General features: G+C 36.0%; 1 pseudogene; it reads left to right on the top strand.

Moving 5' to 3' along the window:
- The first annotated feature begins 1770 nt into the window (after nt 1-1770).
- Nucleotides 1771-21087, top strand: part of LOC112859323 (DDB1- and CUL4-associated factor 13-like) — a 112139-nt pseudogene continuing 92822 nt past the window's right edge.

Consider the following 21087-nt stretch of genomic DNA (forward strand, 5'->3'; position numbering starts at 1 on the left):
TCACCTGGTTTTAATCACTGCTGTTTATGAGGATCCTTATTTTTTCCCTATCACCATAAGATTTTTAAAAATTCACTATGACTAGGATAAAGTGAACAAATCTTTTCTATAACTTCTGGAGTTGGTGGTGCTGATGGGCCACATAATCTTTCCAGCAACGTATTCCTTTTTCATGACATTTTTAATGAACTATATCCCACTCTGTTTAATTGTCCTAAGGTTTTTTCATCCCTTATAATCTTAAAGTACCTTTTTTCCCCTGAATAGTATTTTTCCCATCACTTAACTCTTTAGGAGTTGAGCCAGTACATCTGTGACAGCTTCTCTCACATGCTTTTATGCTCTCAACAGGAGGGCCATACAAGAATCCCAAGCATGTGAGCCCCATTTACACATAAATCATTTCTTGGGTTAAAAGCCTAAATTTGGAATATACTTCATCATCATATGATCAATCTTAAGGTGCTTGTACTTTCAACATTTCAGTGCCCTCAGGATTACTCAGCTTCGTATAAGAGTGCAGTTGGACTATTACCCCTCTCAAGGTATTTTCACATAACCCTGCCTTCTGGACTCAACCAGCTCAACAGGTTAAGATATCCCTATTTATGCAATAAGTAGACAGCCTGAGTCCTTTCAATGTTCCAGGTTTGGGGTATCTCTTGAGCCCCACCTTTACCCTTACCTCATTCAAAGCCTACATAATCTTTTTAGTGATTATGAGTTAGGTAGGATAACATTCTGATCAAAAGAAGTATTTATATTACTCCCTGATTTCATCATGTCCCTTCCTGTTACAGACAGAATCAATGGTGGTAACTTGGCAGACAAAAAGCCTCGTGTTTTTTTCTTAGTGACTCTCATTTTGCCAAAGCAGCTAACAGCAGCCAAGGGACAGAATTCTTGACTGACTTCCCTTCTGTCTGAATTTCTTTTTTCATCCATTTAGGTATTTCCTTCGGCTCCAGATCTACCCACTTCCAAGTTGACATGTTTATCCTGCTGTCAATGGTCACAATACCACTGAATTGAAAGCCAACCTGAGGGAGCTAGCCTGGCATCAAAGGTCCTCCATATCCCAGTTCATCTTCCTTTCCTCCAAACTAAGCCTTATCCATCATTTAATTATAGACCCAAGGCCACTTCAAGTATTCTGCCTGGAACACCAACTACAGCAAATTGCACAGGGTCAGGTGACTCAAAGAACTCATGTAGCCACAGAGTATACTATTGGGGAAGGTCATCAAGAAGACATGACTGCAAGTTGACCTATGTGGATTGTGGGTTTTTCTTGCCTTCCCCACTCCCAGAAGCTGCCCCTAAGACATAATAGCCTTGAGACAGTGATGTGGCACTGAGACCATCTGGCAAGTATACAGTCCCACTGTGATAAACCCAGTTGAGGCCTCCATATAACTTTTAAGATTTGGTGGGCAGATGCAAAGATCTACTCACCTTGCTGCTGCCCAAGACAAGCCCTATATGTAAGTTCCCTTTGCTCACTAAAACTCCCACCTACCAACCTGGAGTGGCCTGCCCCTATCTTCAGTCTCTCCTTGCCCTCCAAGTATGGGGGCCAGTTTTAGATTTCACCCAGGAAGCTCCCAAGGAGGTTATAAACCAACATACATTAATATAAAGCTTTACTAAAGGTAAAAGATATGACACAGCAGAGGATAAAGCATAGACAACCTTGAGAGAGAATGGAGATTTCTAGGCACAACTTGCAGACTATTTTCTCAGAGGCAGGACATACTTCATTTTTGGATCATGACCACCAAGGTAAGTGTGGGAAATCAGGATTCAGCAGAACCAAGATGTAAGTTCACTGGATGGGTCTTTTATATTCCATTGGTCAGGGAACTAAAGCAGACTGGGTTTAAACAGGTGAAATAGATACAAACGATTAATCATGTATTTTCAACAAAAAAGTACACACACTGGTTCAGAGAACCTCTAAGAAAGCTTTGGACTTTTTTTTTAATGTTTATTTAGTTTTGAGAGAGAGAGAGAGAGAGAGAGAGAGAACGACTGGCGGAGGGGACAGAGAAACGGAGACATAGAATCGAAAGCAGGCTCCAGGCTCGGAGCTGTCAGCAAAGAGTCTGACGCAGAGCTCGAACTCATGCGCTATGACATCACAACTTGAGCTGAAGTCAGATGCTTAACAGACTGAGCCACCCAGGCGCCCCTGGACTTTAAATAAGACATTATAAATTACTACCTAATGTGTTTAATCACTTCTTCTGTCCAGTGTCAGTATCATGGTGAATCTGGACATAAGAATAGAGATACTGAAAACTAGCTTTTAGCTTTTTCAACAACTTTCAAAAATTATATGTCAGATTAAAAAATGGAAAAGCATAAAGTCTTGGTTTTGAATCATGTAATGTTAGAAATACACATTAAACTGCTATTATATACACAGACATGCTATTTAAAAATATACGTATGTGCTATTGATTGTTTTAAAACAAATTATTTGATTGGCTAGATCCTACTAGAAAACTTTTGGTGACTGCCTGGTAAGCCCAAATATCTCCTTATCTGTGAAGCCACTTAGATGATAGAGAAAATGTTCAAAATTAAACATAAATATGAAATGCTTTGATATGAAAAATGTATTTCTTAAGCATTTTAAAAATAGAAATGTTAAAACTGAAAATAAACAAACATTAAAAATGAGTTACTAAGCTATAAAAATATGGAAGAAAGAAATTCAAATTACCAAGTAAAATAAGCCAATTTGAAAGGGCTATCTACTATATGATTCCAACAACATGACATTCTGGAAGACACAAAACTACAGAGACAGTAAAAAGATCAGTGGGGATCTTGCCAGGATTAGTGGGGAGGTAGCAATGAACATACAGAGCCCAGAGGATTTGGGGGGCAGTGAAATAATACTATATTATATGGTGTGTGTATGCAATTATGTTGTAATAACTTATACTTGTAATATATATTTTATATGTAAATAATATATATAGTATACATACATTATACTCTATCAATAGATACATGTCATTACACGTTTGTCAAAACTCATATAATGTACAACATCAAGAGTGAACCTTAATATAAACTTTGGACTTTGGGGATAATGACGTTTCAATGTAGGTTCACCAATTATAACAAATGTACCTATCTGGTGGGGATGTTGAGAGTAGGGGAGGTTGTGGAGGGGAGGACAGAGGGTATATAGAAACTTTATACAATTTTCACTCACTTTTCTGTGAACCTAAAACTGCTCTAAAAAGTAGCCTATTGAAAAGAAAAAAAAAGGATGGATGGAAAAAGATACACTAGGTGCATTATAACAAGTAGTTTACTATTACCATCAAGACAGGGGTATTAGGATCTTTACTCAGGATAAAGGTATTTGCTACAGTTAATAAAAGGAAAGTTTACCAGACTGTTATATCAACTATGGACTTTAGTTTACCTTGTCAGCTTCTGGAGGCTGCCTACATCCCTTGTGGTACTTTCTCCATCTTCCAAGCCAGCAACGTTGCATCTCTCTGATCCTTCTTCTCCTCTCTCCGTAACTACTAAAAAGAAGAAGTTAGGAAAAGTTATCTGCTCTAAAATCTCCTATCATTAGATTAAGTCCACCTGGATAATCCAGGATGCTCTTCCCATCAGAAGGTCTTTACCTTTCTAACACCTGCAAAGTCCCTCTTGCCGTGTAAAGTAATACATTCACAGGGTCCAAGGATTAGGATGCGAACATCTTTGAGAACATATTTTACCTTCTATAAGCTTCCAAGTTCAAGTTGTTTGCCAAAACAATCCATTGTGTCTATACAACTAAAGATCCCAATTTTTGCTTGCTATTGGTTAAAGGCAGTCTTGAAACCCTAGAGGCCGTCTCCTGTTTCTTGCCATATGGGCTTCTCCAACATAACTGCTGATTTCATGACACCTGTAGGGAGAATGTCTGGCTCTAGTATGCTATGATATAGTCATATAGCATAACTGAATCATAGAAATGATTGCCATATCCTATTGATTAGAAGCAAATCTTGGGGGTTGCTCAGTCAAGGGGGGGGAGTGGGTTACACAAATGTGTGGACACCGGAGAAAGGAAAATCTCTGAAGCTCACCTTAGAATCTGCCTCCTCACTAGTCATTGAACTTCTTAGTATACTCTGAGAAAAATCTCACAGGAGACACATAAACACTTGTATGGAATACTAATTGTTATATTATTTGCAACTGTGAAAATCTTGAAATAACCCAAATGCCCATTAGCAAAAGAATGAAATAAGTTGTGATATATCCAGACAATAAATACTAAACTGGTTAAAATGAATGAATTAGAGCCTCAGGTATCAGCATACATAAATCCCCAAAATGTGTTTTTTAACTCAACAAACTGTAATTTGTAAATCATATTGAACCATTTAGTTAAACCTGAAAACAAGAAAAAGGATATAATGTAATATTTATTAATATAAAGCTGTGTTTAAAATTTCTAGAATACATGCATAGAAATGATAAAAACCAAATTCAGAAGAGTGGGTACTTCTGAAGGGATGAGTGAATTACGGAATTAGGGAGAGATATGCAACTGACCTCAACTGTGTCTTGAATGATTTATTTATTTAAAAAAATTCAAAAAATAATGAAGCCAAATCTGACTTTGAAGGTAAAATCTGACAAAGCTGACTGGGAAGCACAGGGTGTTCAATATTCTATATTATTTTTTTTTTGTGTTTACCTGAAATATTTTGTGAAAAAAATGTAATATAGATACATTGAAACATCAATATTTAGTATTTAAAACAAGGACACTGGTTCAATCCCAAATCCCTCATTTACTGACTATAACCCTTAGGCAAGTTGTTATACCAACATGAGCCTCAGTTTACTTTGAATGGGTTACAAAGAGCATCTGCCTCATTGAATTATGATGAAAACAAAAAAAAAAATGGTTTAATACATTTAAAGCACTTAAAACGGTTCTTGGTAATGACAGCAGTTTTTATTATGTATCAACTTGACTAGGCTATAATGCCTAGTTGTTTGTTCAAATACTAGTCTAGATGTTGTTGTGAAGGTATTTGCAAATGTGGTTAATGTTTACAATCACTGGATTTTACGTAAAGCAGATTAACCTACATAATGTAAGTATGCCAACAATTAAAGGCTTTAAAAACAAGAAAAGGTTGGGGCACCTAGGTGGCTCAGTTGGTTAAGCGTCCAACTTCGGCTCAGGTCATGATCTCACAGTTCGTGGGTTCGAGCCCCACATCTGGCTCTGTGCAGACACACTTGGTGTCTGGAGCCTGCTTCTGATTCTGTGTCTTTCTCTCTCTCTCTGCCTTCCCCTGCTTACACTCTGTCTCTCTCGAAAATAAAATAAAATAAAGCATTTTAAAAAATGTTAAAAAAAAAAAACAAGAAAAGGAATTCTATCTTAAGGCTACAGCATAAAAATCCTGCCTGAGTTTTCAGTCTGCTGTCCTGCCCCGTACATTTTGAATTCTAGACTGCATTATTAACTCTTCCATAAATTTCCAGCCTTCTGGTTTGCCCTATGGATTTCAGACTCACCAGCCTCCACAATCATGTGAACCAATTCCATAAAAATACATCTCTCTATAAACCCCATTGGTTCTGTTTCTCTGTAGAACCCTGACTAATAGAGCAGTTTAGTATCCAGATGTTCTCAGTTTTTCTTTTGGTCCATATTGACACAATGGGCAATATGAACTATATAATTATTTGGGGGATAATTTAACTTGCATATTTTCTCTTTTGCATTTATTGGATGTGGCCTTTTACAAAATTTTCTGTGGTTACAAAATTTTCTCTAGGAAATCTTTAGCGTATGTTTTCCATATACTAAAAGGTTAGAATTGGACTTTGAACTATTGCAGTTAAGATAAAGTAAGAATTAATGAAATATTTAAAATGTGATGTTAATAAAATTAGTATGTTTGGCATGTGGAAGAATGCTCTGGACAAAACCACTGAAACGAACTTAAGCTAGATGTAAAGATATACCTTGTGGCCACTAGAGGGCACACAACATCTGCCACATTTTTCTTTAAACCCAGACTTCTGACTATAAAGCAGTTACATTTTGTCTAAAAAGCAAGAAAATGGAGCCTCATTTATATTTAAATAATTATCGTTGAAATACAAATATTGACCTAATTAAAAATGAGTGCATTCACTTAAGATTCACTTTTCAGCCAATTTTCAATATTTAGGAATTTCTTCCCCAAGACCAGATTTTTAAATATAGCAATGCATTCGATTCTGATCAATGAGTATAAGTAAGTAAAATTAGATTTTAAGTTTTTTAAAAGTAGGAATCACACCTTATTTATATTTGAATCCTAATACATTTGCTGACTGTCACATTTTAGGAACATACATGGTTTTTCATTATGAAATTCAAAGATTTATATCAAAAACAACATTAGGTTCTTTACAAAGGTATATAATGCGATTCCATAGATGTAATTTTGCTAGACATATAATGAGGTGATGGTAACAGTCAAATCATATTCTCTATGAATTCAGGGCCAGGTGACAGCCTTATGGTATATCAGAGGTAAAGCCCACTTGCCCAAAACTATTAGCTCTATCTGCCTGTTGGTTGTTGGAAAATTCTCTTAGGATCTTCTATTGATTAAATCTCAGGTCCATTTTTTCTTTCAAGCGTTGGGTACTTTGCGCCCATAGTCTGTCTTCCCCAACCCCCTAGGGATGCATCTTATTTTCCTTTTCACAGACTGTTGCTTACTCCATTTCTTGCAAATGTTACCTACCACAGAGTAGATGCCAGTTCCTGAGCCCCAAACCATTTCTTTTTTTCTCTTTAAAGGCTTTCATTTAATCTCAGAGAACCCTACTGGACTGACCTTTTCTGCTTTAGACATTGACACACACAGACTAGATCTATTGCTGGGTCTGATGTGATTTCATGCCTCATAGATTATAAATATACAGTCACAATGATTATTTCTTCTTTCTTTTCATCAGGTCAAAGAGTTATGAAAATATATAAATATTTCTTTTAAAAATATTCATATTCATTCCTTTCCCTCTGTTTTTACCACTACTTACTGAGTTAATCTCTCATGGCCCTGCATCCGAATTACTATAAGAGTTTTTTTTTTTTTAATTGGCATCTCCTACTCTGTTTCCATTTTTGAATCTCTTTCCATAAAGACACTAGAGCAATCTTGTTTAAATGATTTCATGACCGTTCTCCCAAGCCAATACATCTCTAGTGATTTTTTACACCAAGTCAATGTGAAAGTGTCTGATATGTTAGCTCTCAGAATATGATCCCATCCATCATATGTATCAAAATTTATTTCCCTGGACTCCCACATGCATTTTTGTCATGACAAAAAGATTACTTTCACAACACAGCAACTTCAGACTTTTAAATTGTCATATACTGTAACATTTAGCTTCTCTAGAGCAGGCACCCTCTTGTTAGATTTGTATGTTCAATGTTTTCTATAAAGCAGGCCCCTGGAAGAAGCATAATCATTACTGGCTGAATGTATAAATCTACAAAATGACATCCAGGCTATATCCTCTTTATTTTTTTTCACCGTTTAATCATATTTAGGTCAGTGTGGATGGTACAGTAGATAGCATATATGACTTAGGAGTCATAGGTTTAAATTCTTGCTCTTCTATCTAATATCTTTGGAATATTGGGAACATGTCCAATCTTTTCCAAAACTGAGAAAAAAATAGTATTTTCAATTGCAAATATAATATAGACAGTGCAGAGAATTTGGGGGAAAGGGGAAGAAAATTTTACCTCTAAATCTGTGTTTTCCATTCCTATTACTGCTATAAAAATGATCATAAATTTAGTGGCTTAAAACAACATGAAAATTTATCATGTTTTGGCTTGCAGGTCATAGTCTGAAATGAATCTCACTGAACTAAAATTGAAGTGTTAGCAGGATCACATTACTTTCTGGAAGCTCTAAGGAAGAATGACTTTAGGTTTTTTGTTTGTTTGTTTGTTGCCTTTTCCACTTCTACAGTTACCCCCTTCCATCTTCCAAACCAACAGTGGTCAGCTTAATCTTTTTCTCATTGCATTACTCTGACACTAAAGTTCTGTTGGAATTACATTATTGGATTATTTTAGATAACCCAGAACAATCTCTTTATCTTAATGTTCCTACTGACTAGAAACCTCAGTTATATCTACCACTTTATTCCCCCCCCCCCTTGCTACTTATTCAGAGTCTCAGCATTAGAATATGCATATCTTTCAGGTGAGAGCATTATTCTGCCCCTCACAGCTTACCCTCTGGCCCTGAAATAGTTACATCTATCTCAAATTCAAAATATATTAAATTCATTTTAATATTCTCCAAAGTCTCAATCAATTATAGCATCAACTCAAAGTTCAAATATGTTATCTAAATATCATCAGTTCAAAAGCCCCACTCTCATTATCTAAATCAGGTATGGCTGAGGTTCTGGATATAATTCATCCTTAGTCACAATGCATCTCCAGCTGTGAACCAGTGAAACTCAAGAAACAAGTTATTTGCATACATAATAAAATGGTGTGCAGATACGGGATAACATTTTATAGACATTCTCAGGTAAAATGGGAGACAAATTGTTTAAAAAGTGTTACTGGTCCCAATTTGGTATCAATTTCTATATCATCTGGGAGAGCTCCATTTTGTTTCAAGTCTTGGAAATAATCCTCTGTGCCTTGTGATTCCACTTTCTGGGCTCCTGATTCTGCCTTAGGTATCATTCTTTCTTGCTCTTCAAAGGTAGAACATGTTTTCAGTTAATTTATTTTATTAACCTGTTGGGTATATCCCTTTTAAACCAAGGTGGCAGTGTTTTCTGCTGGTATAACATTGTCAAGAAATTTGTGGATCTCCCATTTATGTTATGAGAATTCTTTCGAGACAAGAGTTCTCCACGTTTCTCTTGGATAATCATTCCTGGCTTCTGCTGATATGGCCAAGAAGACCTATGAATCACATGCCTAATCTCTTCAAAGAGCCCTCTATGTAACTGAATACTCTGACCTCTTTATCCTTCTGATCCACTAAATAAAAGTTTTCCAGCCACACCCTCGGCTTTCATTTAAGAGCATACTTTCCTGACAACAAACCTGATTTTCACATCTTGTGCAGTCTAGAAAGACAAGGATTTCTTCCACATAACTAAAGAACACAATTCAGCTAAGCTCTCCGCCATTATATAGCAAGGACTTCCTTTTCTTTAGTTTCCAATAATAAGTTTCTCTTTTTCACCTTAGCCCTTATTAGCAGCTCCTTCCATGTCCATATTTCTACAAATATTTTGTTTCTGATGATTTATGTATTCCCTTGCTTCGTTCTAAGAGAGCTGCTAACACCCACTAATAGTCTGTTCAAGGCAATGTCGGTTTTTTTCTTTTTTTTTAAGTTTATTTATTTTGAGAGAGAAAGAGAGTGTGAGTGGGGGAGGGGCAGAAAGAGAGGGAGAAAGATAATTCCAAACAGGCTCCATGTTCACAGCCTGATGCTGGGCTTGATCTCACAAATTGTGAGATCTTGACCTGAGCCAAAATCAAGAGGAGGAGGCTTAACAGATTTAGCCACAGAGGTGCCCAATGTGGGCTTTTTCAATCATACTTCTCAAAATTCCTCAGTGTCCACCTATTATGCAATTCCAAACTCACTTCCATATTTTGAGGGATTTGTCACAGCAATGGTCTACTTCCAGTTACCAAAATCTGTATCAGTCAAGGTTCAATCAGAGCAGTAGGATGAGCAAGAGATATATATTGAAGTATTTATTACAAATAACTGACTTACAAGATGGTGAGGGCTGCTAGATAAGTCTAAAATCCAAAGTACAAGACTTAAGGAAGGGCAGGCTGCAACTCTTATAAAGCTGAAAATGCTGAAATGGACTTTGCTTTTCATCAAGGAAGCCTGAGCTCTATTTTTAAGGCTTCTCAAAAGATTTAATCGATCCTGCCCAGGTTATCTAGGATAATCTTTCTTACTTAAAGTCAACTGATTATGGATTTTAATAACACCTACAAAATGCCTGCACAGCCACGCCTAGGTTTGTGTTTGATTAAATAATTTGGGACTACAGCCTAGACACATCAAACACATTCAAAGATTATCATACTATTACTCTAACATAATTATTATAGTTTTATGTATTTCCTTTGTCCTTTAAACATGCCTCTATACCTAATTATATTCATAATGTACACCACTTTGATGTCTACTTGTTTTGTGTAACATGCATAATAGACTTTTTCCATTACTGAATATTTCTCCTAATTAAAATAGTTAATGATTACATAACATTCAGTCCAGTACTTATGTCATAATTAACAATTGTCTTCCATTTTTTAACCACTGAAAATGGCATTATATTTAATAATTGCATACTAATGATTTTTCTGTATTTTTTATTTTTAAAGACATATACCCCAAAACATAATCATTAGTTCAAAGAATATGAATATACTGATGTAAGTGAAGTTACCACATTATTAAATTGGAAGAATAATAAAATCATCCTCACCTACCTAAAAAGATATAGTTAAATTATGGCAAAATTTTTAACAAATTATAAAGATCTCTATAAACATGAATGAATTCTTGTTTTTATTATAATACATTGTGATATAAAATGGAGACTTAATCAGGGTTAAGCCATATAGGCTTTGTGGGCCCCATATGGTCCCTGTTGCACTTACCACAACTCTGCCACTGTACTGTGAAGGCAATCATAGTCAATATGCAAACAAAACACTATAAGCCAACAAAACTTTATTAAAAAAATAGACAGTGGGCCAGATTTGTCTCATAGGTTAATAGCTACCCAACACTCTGGTCTAAATTATTGATTAGTAATTTGGCCAAAAGATTATTAACGTAATTTGAAACTATTTGCAATTTGGCTACTTTCCATCACATTTGAACCATTGAACCTTTTCTTTAAGTTTATTTATTTATTTTAGAGAGAGACAGAGACAGCATGAATAGGGGAGGGGCAGAGATGGAGTGAGAGAAAGAGAGTCCCAAGCAGGCTTCGCGCTGCCAGCACAGAGCCCATTGCGGGGCTCGAACTCACCCACTGTGAGATCATGACCTGAGCCAAAACCAAGAGTCGGACGCTTAACTGACTGAGCCACCCAGGCGCCCCCATCCTTTGCACCTTTTAAAAAATTTTATTGTTGCTGATATAAAGACCCTATCCCTATAACTGGGCATCTTAAAGTGCTCTGATATTAGAAAGAAGATAGAGAACCATCTGGCCTGCAGATCATCATGCCCGTTGTGTATCCACCAATATTTTATACACTGACATTTTCTGGTCTCCTAATTCTGCTCCCTTGTAAGACCTAATAATTCCAAGGATATAGATCCTTAAGAAGCGTAAGTGAAATAAAGACATATTTGGGACATCTTGTTTGTCCCCCGGTGTTCTTTTTTTCCTACCTAAGGTACATACTCTTTGGCCCTGAATCATAGATGAGGTCTCCAAGTGTGAGGCGAGGTTTCCTTTACTCATCAGAAAACATTTAAGTTATAAAACATCTCCATTTTATAATCCATAGAGTTGTATAGCTTATATGACATTTACTGGAGACCTATGCTTTCATAAACTCATAGACTTCAGGTTTATCTACCATCAGTAATTTTTAGCCAGGGACATTCTGCTACGATCATTCTATAAATAGCTCTTTTTCTTTAGGAAATTTCACCTGTTTGTTTCTTTTACTCAGAGGTGCAGCTGAAAAGGAGACTGGGCCAAGTTGGCTACTTCCTCCCCTGGTTCCCTACCACTGCCCCAGGAGCATCCTTTTGGAAAAGGGAGCAAATGGATCACAGCCCAGCTGCCTTAACTTCTTTTTCACTCACAATATACTGGATAATAAAGAAGGTTATGTTTTATCCCTATTGCATGTGCTCACACAAGTTTTCTCAAAAACTTGTGTAAATAATAAATAAATAAATAAATAAATAAATAAATAAATAAATATAGATAGATGTCATGGAAAATATACGTTTCTCTGAAAAATAAGATGCTGTCATTGACAACAGAATATTGTAGCAGACCTGTAATGCATTAAAGAACAAATACAGGTTATACTGGGAGTAAGATCAATCAAGATATAGGTTAAATTACGAACACTGTACTTTGGCTCTCTTTTATTAAAGGACTCTTTATATAACAGAATAGGCAAAACAATACTGTTGTGGAGTGATCATCATCTACATATCTTTCCCCTTTCCACTAGTTTCTGATTTCCTTAATGGCTCACCTGTTCACCATTTTATACCCAGAGCTGCTGAAACAGCAGATAATCAGTAAATATTTTGAATGAATAAATTCAAGAATGAGTGGATGAATGTATGAATCTTATCAAGCCCATATATTTCTCCATGTTTTTAATGTATTTTACTTTGAGAGTACCATTAAAAACATTATTTATAGTTTCTGCATCATTATTACTAGTGCATATCAGAACCCTTATAACTTGTGGTGTATGCAGTTTCACACTTGTTGTATAAAATATGCTCAGTTTAGGAAAACATATACTCTAAAGTCTAACAAATGTTAATTTTCTTAAGTAGACATTTCTGAAAATATGACAAAAGAACACAATATTCTTCAAATTGTGCTTAATATTTGATTTTTAACAGAAGTTCAGACATAAGCTTACTACCAAGTCTACTCCAAAATATTTGAAAATTCTGGGCGAACCCACAAAATATCAGTTTTCTCAGAACTATTTCTCAGTAATGATATTTCACACTCTGAATAACACTTTTCTTCATAGGCTTAATTAATGAAGAAACACAAGTGAGCAGGCAGATGGAAAATAAATCTTAGTATTTCATAATATAACTATTTCTTTAACGTTAACTTTGTTTTCTGCTTTAGAGAACAAACAACTCCTAGATGTGGAGGGAAAACAACATTTATTAACTAAGAAATCAGAAAGTGTCAAACTGAAGGGAGAAAGGAGATTGATAGTATGCTTATGGGACTCTTCAGTTGTTGGGAGTTTCAGTGACAACCTGCTGTCCAAGAGTCAGCTAGTAGTTATTATTTGTTCTTTACATGGCAGTTATTACAACGTCACAGTGAATAGGGGCGCCTGGGTGGCTCAGTTGGTTAAACGTCTGACTTTGGCTCAGGTCACAGTTTGTGAGTTTGAGCCCCACGTTGGTCCCTGTGCTATCGGATCAGAGCCTGAAGCCTGCTTCAGATTCAGTGTCTCCTCTCTCTGCCCCTCCCCTGCTCACGCTCTGTCTCTCTCTCAAAAAATGAATAAAATTTACAAAAATTAAAAAAAAAATGTCACAGTGAATACTACAAGTAAGGAATTCTAGAAGAGTTTATGCCTAATTGCAAGAATGAAGATATGTAAGTCATCTTGATGTTTGGTGCCAATTTCAACCCCAAATATGTACTGTTTCTCTCAGTAGACTGAGAACAAAACTATACCAAAAGAAAATGGTTCATTAAAATCACTGTGCAATAATTACTTCATATCATGTTAAGTTTTCCTATATGCCCCTGTAAAAAAAATCTATTATAAAAATTCGTAGCCTTTTTCTACTTTACCAAGTTTTCACTCACATGATGTTCATGTTTACAAATATATCAGAAAGCTGTTTAAATCTCCTTTTTTGTCCCTGATTTAAGACATAAGAAACTTAAGGTTATACTATTTGAGAGTGTGTAGAAAGGGGATTATATGAACTCCCCTTTGATTGTATGAACTCACACATTATAAAACCTTCTTGTGTTACACTAAATTTTCTCAGATTTCTTTTCCTCCATTTATTTCCATTATATTTCTTGTTTTGCACACTTTCCATGTTCTCTTCTATTGCCAAGCCTCCATGTATATGTTAGCTATATCCCTAGCCTTACCCTTTCTTCCAAACTCAATATCTACATTCCTCTTCTTAATGAATATTTCCAGGCTAGATAAACTTGAACTTAATAGGTCCAACATTAATTCATGATATTTCCTCTGGGAAAGAATTTCTCCTAAATATTTTATTGGGATAGCTTTATATTTAGCTGTAGTAAATATTTATCTTATTTCTATGACTTTCTTAGATTCACATGCTGATAATACACAGACAGATGGGAATGTGGAAAGAAGTTACACATGACAATTTAGTAGTAAGACAGTGCTGTCTCACCATTCCGTCAACTGGGGAAGGGTATGCAAGAAGATCAGGGATATATGAACCTTGTATGTTGGAACAGAAACCTTGATCTCAACAAGTCCTGATATTATGTTTGAGTCAACAATGTGATATAACAATAAATCATGCATCAAGAAACAAAAATCAAATAAATTTTAAACTTAATTTAAAAGATTTTCTACTTAATTTTCACAAATATTTTCTGAGTTGTACAGTAGCTTGCAATCGTCAAGTGTTACAAATGTGATGATTGAAAGTTCTGTTAGCTTTCTTCCACATTCATCAAATCTATCAGAAGAGGAAACAATTTTCTGTCTTTTCAATTTTAGAAGCGGCCCTTAATTTTCTCTAAAGTCTTCTTTCTCACTGTTCTTGATCCAAATTAATGGAATCATAAGCATCCACTTTACTTTTTTTCACCACTGACTTCCCTCTTAATATTCATGTAGTTGGGATTCAAATTCTGTTTATTTGACCTCAGAAATTATTCTCAGTTTGGGCTTCTCTTCTCCTTATCATTCCTATTCCTTAATGCACAAACTCATCATCATTGTTGTAGGCCAGGGTTTTCAGTCTCAGCACTACCGACATTTTGATCTGTATAGTTTTTTATTGAATTAGGAGAAGCTATCCTTTGCACTGTACTATGTTCAGCAGCATCACTGGCCTCTATCAACTAGATTCAAGAAGCACTCTACCTCTACTACCATCACCTAGTAGTGAAAATAAAGAATGTCTCCAGATATAACAAGTATATACTTCGCAGGCCAGAATCACCTGTAATTGAGAACCACTAACCAAAAATAAACATTGCTCCAGGCCTGCATAACAAAGCTTACAAGCAAGACCCAAAAGAACCAAATTACTTCCAAGTTACCTTAATGTATTTCAGGAACAAAACACAAAAATATTTATAGACATATAAACACAGCACTCAATAAGTAAAAATGACAATGTCTGCAATCTAATAAAAATTATGAGACATTCAAAGAAGCTGAAACATAGAATCCATTGTCACAAGAAAAATCATTCCATGCTCATGGATTGGAGGAATAAATATTGTTAAAATGTCAATACTACCCAAAGCTATCTACACATTCAATGCAATCCCAATCAAAATTGCACCAGCATTCTTCTCAAAGCTAGAACAAACAATCCTAAAATTTGTATGGAACCACAAAAGACCCCGAATAGCCAAAGTAATATTGAAGAAGACCAAAACTGGAGGCATCACAATCCCAGACTTTAGCCTCTACTACAAAGCTGTAATCATTAAGACAGCATGGTATTGGCATAAAAAGAGACACATAGACCAATGGAATAGGATAGAGACTCCAGAATTGGACCCACAGAAGTATAGCCAACTAATCTTTGACAAAGCAGGAAAGAATATCCAGTGGAAAAAAGACAGTCTCTTTAACAAATGGTGCTGGGAGAACTGGACAGCAACATGCAGAAGGATGAAACTAGACCACTTTCTTACACCATTCACAAAAATAAACTCAAAATGGATAAAGGACCTGAATGTGAGACTGGAAACCATCAAAACCCTAGAGGAGAAAGCAGGAAAAAACCTCTCTGACCTCAGCCACATCAATTTCTTACTTGACACATCTCCAAAGGTAAGGGAATTAAAAGCAAAAATGAACTATTGGGACCTCATGAAGATAAAAAGCTTCTGCACAGCAAAGGAAACAACCAAGAAAACTAAAAGGCAACCAACGGAATGGGAAAAGATATTTGCAAATGACATATCAGACAAAGGGCTAGTATCCAAAATCTATAAACAACTCACCAAACTCCACACCCGAAAAACAAATAATCCAGTGAAGAAATGGGCAGAAAATATGAATAGACACTTATCTAAAGAAGACATCCAGATGGCCAACAGGCATGCGAAAAGATGCTTAACGTCGCTCCTCATCAGGATATCACCTCACACTCAGATATCACCTCACGCAGGTCAGAGTGGCTAAAATGAACAAAACAGGAGACTATAGATGCTGGAGAGGATGTGGAGAAACGGGAAGCCTCTTGCACTGTTGGTGGGAATACAAACTGGTGCAGCCGCTCTGGAAAACAGTGTGGAGGTTCCTCAAAAAATTAAAAATAGACCTACCCTATGACCCAGCAATAGCACTGCTAGGAATTTACCCAAGGGATACGGGAGTACTGATGCATAGGGACACTTGTACCCCAATGTTTACAGCAGCACTCTCAACAATAGCTAAATTAGGGAAAGAGCCTAAATGTCCATCAACTGATGAATGGATAAAGAAATTGTGGTTTAGATACACAATGGAATACTATGTACCAATGAGAAAGAATGAAATAGGGCCTTTTGTAGCAACATGGATGGAACTGGAGAGTGTTATGCTAAGTGAAATAAGTCATACAGAGAAGGACAGATTCCATGTTTTCACTCCTTTGTGGATCCTGAGAAACTTAACAGAAGACCATGGGGGAGGGGAAGAAAAAAAATGGTTAGAGATGGAGGGAGCCAAAACATAAGAGACTCTTAAAAACTGAGAACAAACTGAGGGTTTATGGGGGGTGGGAGGGAGGGGTGGGTGGGTGATGGGTATTGAGGAAGGCACCTATTAGGATGAGCACTGGGTGTTGTATGGAAACCAATTTGACAATAATTTCATGTTAAAAATAAAATAAAATAAAATTCATAAGAAAATGTGAAGGACTGAAGAGACAAACAACTTTGAAAGAAGAATAAAATTGGAGGAGATTCACTATCTGATGTTGGATTTATTATAATGCCATAAAATCAAGACTATGTGCTACAGGCATAAAGACAGACAAATAGATCAATGAAGCAGAAGAGGAGGTCCAGAAATAGACACACCTATAGGTAGCAAAAGTTTTCTATATAGTCTTTTCAACAAATTTTGCTGGAATAATTAGATACCTATATCAAACAAAACAAAACAAAAACTTTGATACATGCATGTACCATATAGAAACATGAGTTCAAAACATACCAATGATTTAAATGTAAAACCTAAAAATGTAAGGATTTCTCAAAGTGTAAAAATAAAAAATAACCTGAATTTCTTTTTTGTTTTAGAGAGAGAGATAGGCAGGGGAGGGGCAGAGAGAGAAGGAGAGAGAGAATCTCAAGCAGGCCCCACACCCACACAGAGCCCTCCATCTCATGACCATGAGATCATGACTGAGCCAAAATCAAGATACAGACATTTAACCAACTGAGCCACCCAGGCCCCCCAACCTGAATTTCTTAAATGTACAAATTATTTTTTCTTTGTTTCAAGTTATTTAAATTCCAGTTAGTTAACATGAAGGGTAATATTAGTTTCAGAAGTAGAATTTGGTGATGCATCACTTATGTACAATACCCAGTGCATATTACAAATGCCCTGAATAATACCCATCACTTATTTAACCCATCCCCCCCCCATTTCCCCTCCAGCAACTCCCAGTTTGTTCTCTATAGTTAAGAGTCTGTTTCTTGGTTTGTTTGTCTCTTTTTTTTTTATTTTCCCATGTTCATCTGTTCCATCTTAAATTCCACATGAATGAAATCATATGGTATATGTCTTTCTCTGACTGACCAATTTAGCTTAGCATAATACTCTCTAGCTCCATCCACATCACTGCAAATGGCAGGATTTCATTCTTTCTGGGGGCTGAATATGTACACACACACACACACACACACACACACACACACACACACATACCACATCTTCTTTATCTATTCTTCATCCAATGAGCTATTTGGGCTCTTTCCATAATTTGGCTCCTGCTGCTATAAACATTTTGCTGCTATAAACACTGGGGTGCTTGTGTCCCTCCAAATTAGTATTTTTGTATTCTTTGGGTAAGTACCTACTAATGCAATTGTAGGGTAGTTCTATTTTTAACTTTTTGAGGAAACTCCATACTGTTTTCCAGAGTGACTACACCAGTTTGCATTCCCACCCACAGTGTAAGAGGGTTCCCCTTTCTCTGCATCCTTGACAACATCTATTGTTTCCTGTGTTGTTAATTTTAGCCATTATGACAGGTGTGAGGTAGTATCTCATTGTAGTTTTGATTTGTGTTTCCCTCATGATGAGTGAGGTCGAGTATTTTTTCATGTGTCTACTGGCCATCTGGATATCTCATTTGGAAAAATGTCTTCATGTTTTCTGTTCATTTCTTCACTGGAGTATGCGTTCTTTGGGTGTTGAGTTTGACAAGTTCTTTATAGATTTTGGATACCAAACCTTTATCAGATATGTCATTTGCAAATATCTTTTCCCATTATGAAGGTTGCCTTCAGAAAGACAAAACAATAGTTGTGTTGATTGTTTCCTTCACTGTGCCGAAGTTTTTATTTTTTATCTTGATGAAGTTCCAATATTTCTTTTTTGCTTTTATTTACCTTGACTCAGGAGAAATGTCTGGTTAAGAAGTTGCCAGGGTCAATGTCAAAGAGGTTGCTGCTTGCGTTCAACTCTAGGATTTTTCTGGTTTCCTGTCTCATATTTAGGTATTTCATCCACTTTGAAATGGTTTTCTACATAAAGTATGATGTCTTCTACAATAGTGGAAAGTTTGACATCTTCCCTGCTGATATGGGTGCCTTTTATTTTTCTTGTCTAATTGCTAAGGCTAGCATTTCCAGTACTATGTTAAATAACAATGGTTGAGAGTGGACATTCTGCTCTTCTTCCTGACTTTAGAGGAAACACTCAGTTTTTCCCCATTTAGGATGATATTAGCTGTGGATCTTTCATATATGGCTTTTACGATGTTGAGGTACATTCCCTCTATCCCTATTTTGGTCAGGGTTTTTATAAAGAATGGATGCTGTATTTTATTAAATGCTTCTTATGCATCTATATAGAGGATCAATGGTTCTTATCCTTTCTTTAATTAATGTGGTATATTATATTGATTCATTTGTGAATACTGAACTACCCTTGCAACCCAGGAGTAAATCCCACTTGATTGTGTGAATGATTTTTTTAATGTAGCATTGGATTCAATATGCTAGTATTTTGTTGAGAATTTTTGCATCCATGTTCACCAGGGATATTGGCCTGTAATTCTCCTTTTTAGTGGGGTCTTTGACTGGTTTTGTAATCAAGGTTATGCTGGTCTCATAGCATGAATTTGGAAGCTTTCCTTCCATTTCTATTTTTTGGAACAGTTTGCAATGAATAAATATTAACTCTTTAAATGTTCGGTAGAATTCCATTGGGAAGCCATCTGCCCCTGAACTTTTGTTTGTTGGGAGATTTTTGATTACTGATTCAATTTCTTTGCTGGTTATGGGTCTGTTCAAATTTTCTACTTCTTCCTGTTTCAATTTTAGTAGTTTATATGATTCTAGGAATTTGTCCATTTCTCCCAGATTGCCCAACTTGTTGACATATAATTTTTCATAATACTCTGTTTTTATTTCTGTGGTGTTGGTTTTGATCCCTCCCCTTTAATTTCTGATTTTAGTTATTTATGTCCTTTCTTTTTTCTTTTTGACAAGTTTGGCTAGGGGGTTATCAGTTTTATTAATTCTTTCAAAATCCGACTCCTGATTTCATTGATCTTTTCGACTGCTTTTTTGGTTGATGTTTGTTTCTGTATTATTTATTTCTGTTCAGATATTTATTATTACCCTTGTCCTTCTGGCTTTAGGCTTCATTTGTTGTTCTTTTTCTAGCTCTTTCAGGTATTAGGTTAGGTTACGTATTTGAGATTTTTTTTTCTTCTTGAGATAGACCTTTATTGCTATATACTCCCCTCTTATAACTACTTTTGCTGCATCCCAAAGGTTTTGGACAGTTGTCTTTTCATTATCATTTGCTTCCATATTTTTTTTATTTCTTCTTTAATTTCCTGGTTGACTCATTCATTCTTTAGTAGCATGTGGTCTTTCTAACTTTTTTTCTTGTGGTTGGCTGCAAGTTTCATAGTGTTTCGATCCAAAATTATGCATGGTACAATCTCAAATATTTGTACTTGTTGAGACCTACTATGTGAACTATTCTAGAGAATGTCCCATGTTCACTCAAAAAGAATGTGTATTTTGCTGCTTCAGGATGAAGTGTTCTGAATATATCTGTCAAGTCTATCTGATCCAGTGTCTCATTAAAGCCAACCCAAATTGGGGGAGTACCCAAATATTTACAATTGTTAGATCTTCTTATTGGATAGACCCTTTTATTATGATATAAAACCTTTCTTCACCTCTTTGGCTTAAAATCTAGTTTGTGTGATAGAAGTATTGCTATTCTGGCTTTCTTTTGACATCCATTAGCATGATAAATGGTTCTCTACCCCCTCACTTCCAGTCTGCAGGTGTCTATAGGTCTAAAATGAGTCTCTCCACAGGAGTACTGATGCATAGGGGCACTTGTACCCCAATGTTCATAGCAGCACTCTCAACAATAGCCAAATTATGGAAAGAGCCTAAATGTCCATCAACTGATGAATGGATAAAGAAATTGTGGTTTATATACACAATGGAATACTACGTGGCAATGAGAAAGAATGAAATACGGCCTTTTGTAGCAACGTGGATGGAACTGGAGAGTGTGATGCTAAGTGAAATAAGCCATACAGAGAAAGACAGATACCATATGGTTTCACTCTTATGTGGATCCTGAGAAACTTAACAGGAACCCATGGGGGAGGGGAAGGAAAAAAAAAAAAAAGAGGTTAGAGTGGGAGAGAGCCAAAGCATAAGAGACTGTTGAGAACTGAGAACAAACTAAGGGTTGATGGGGGGGTGGGAGGGAGGAGAGGGTGGGTGATGGGTACTGAGGAGGGCACCTTTTGGGATGAGCACTGGGTGTTGTATGGAAACCAATTTGACAATAAATTTCATATATAAACAAAAAAAAAATAAAAAAAAAAGAAAATT

Source organism: Puma concolor, chromosome F2 (genome assembly GCF_028749965.1).
Source record: "Puma concolor isolate L17-30 chromosome F2, mPumCon1.1.hap2, whole genome shotgun sequence".
NCBI lineage: Eukaryota > Metazoa > Chordata > Mammalia > Carnivora > Felidae > Puma > Puma concolor.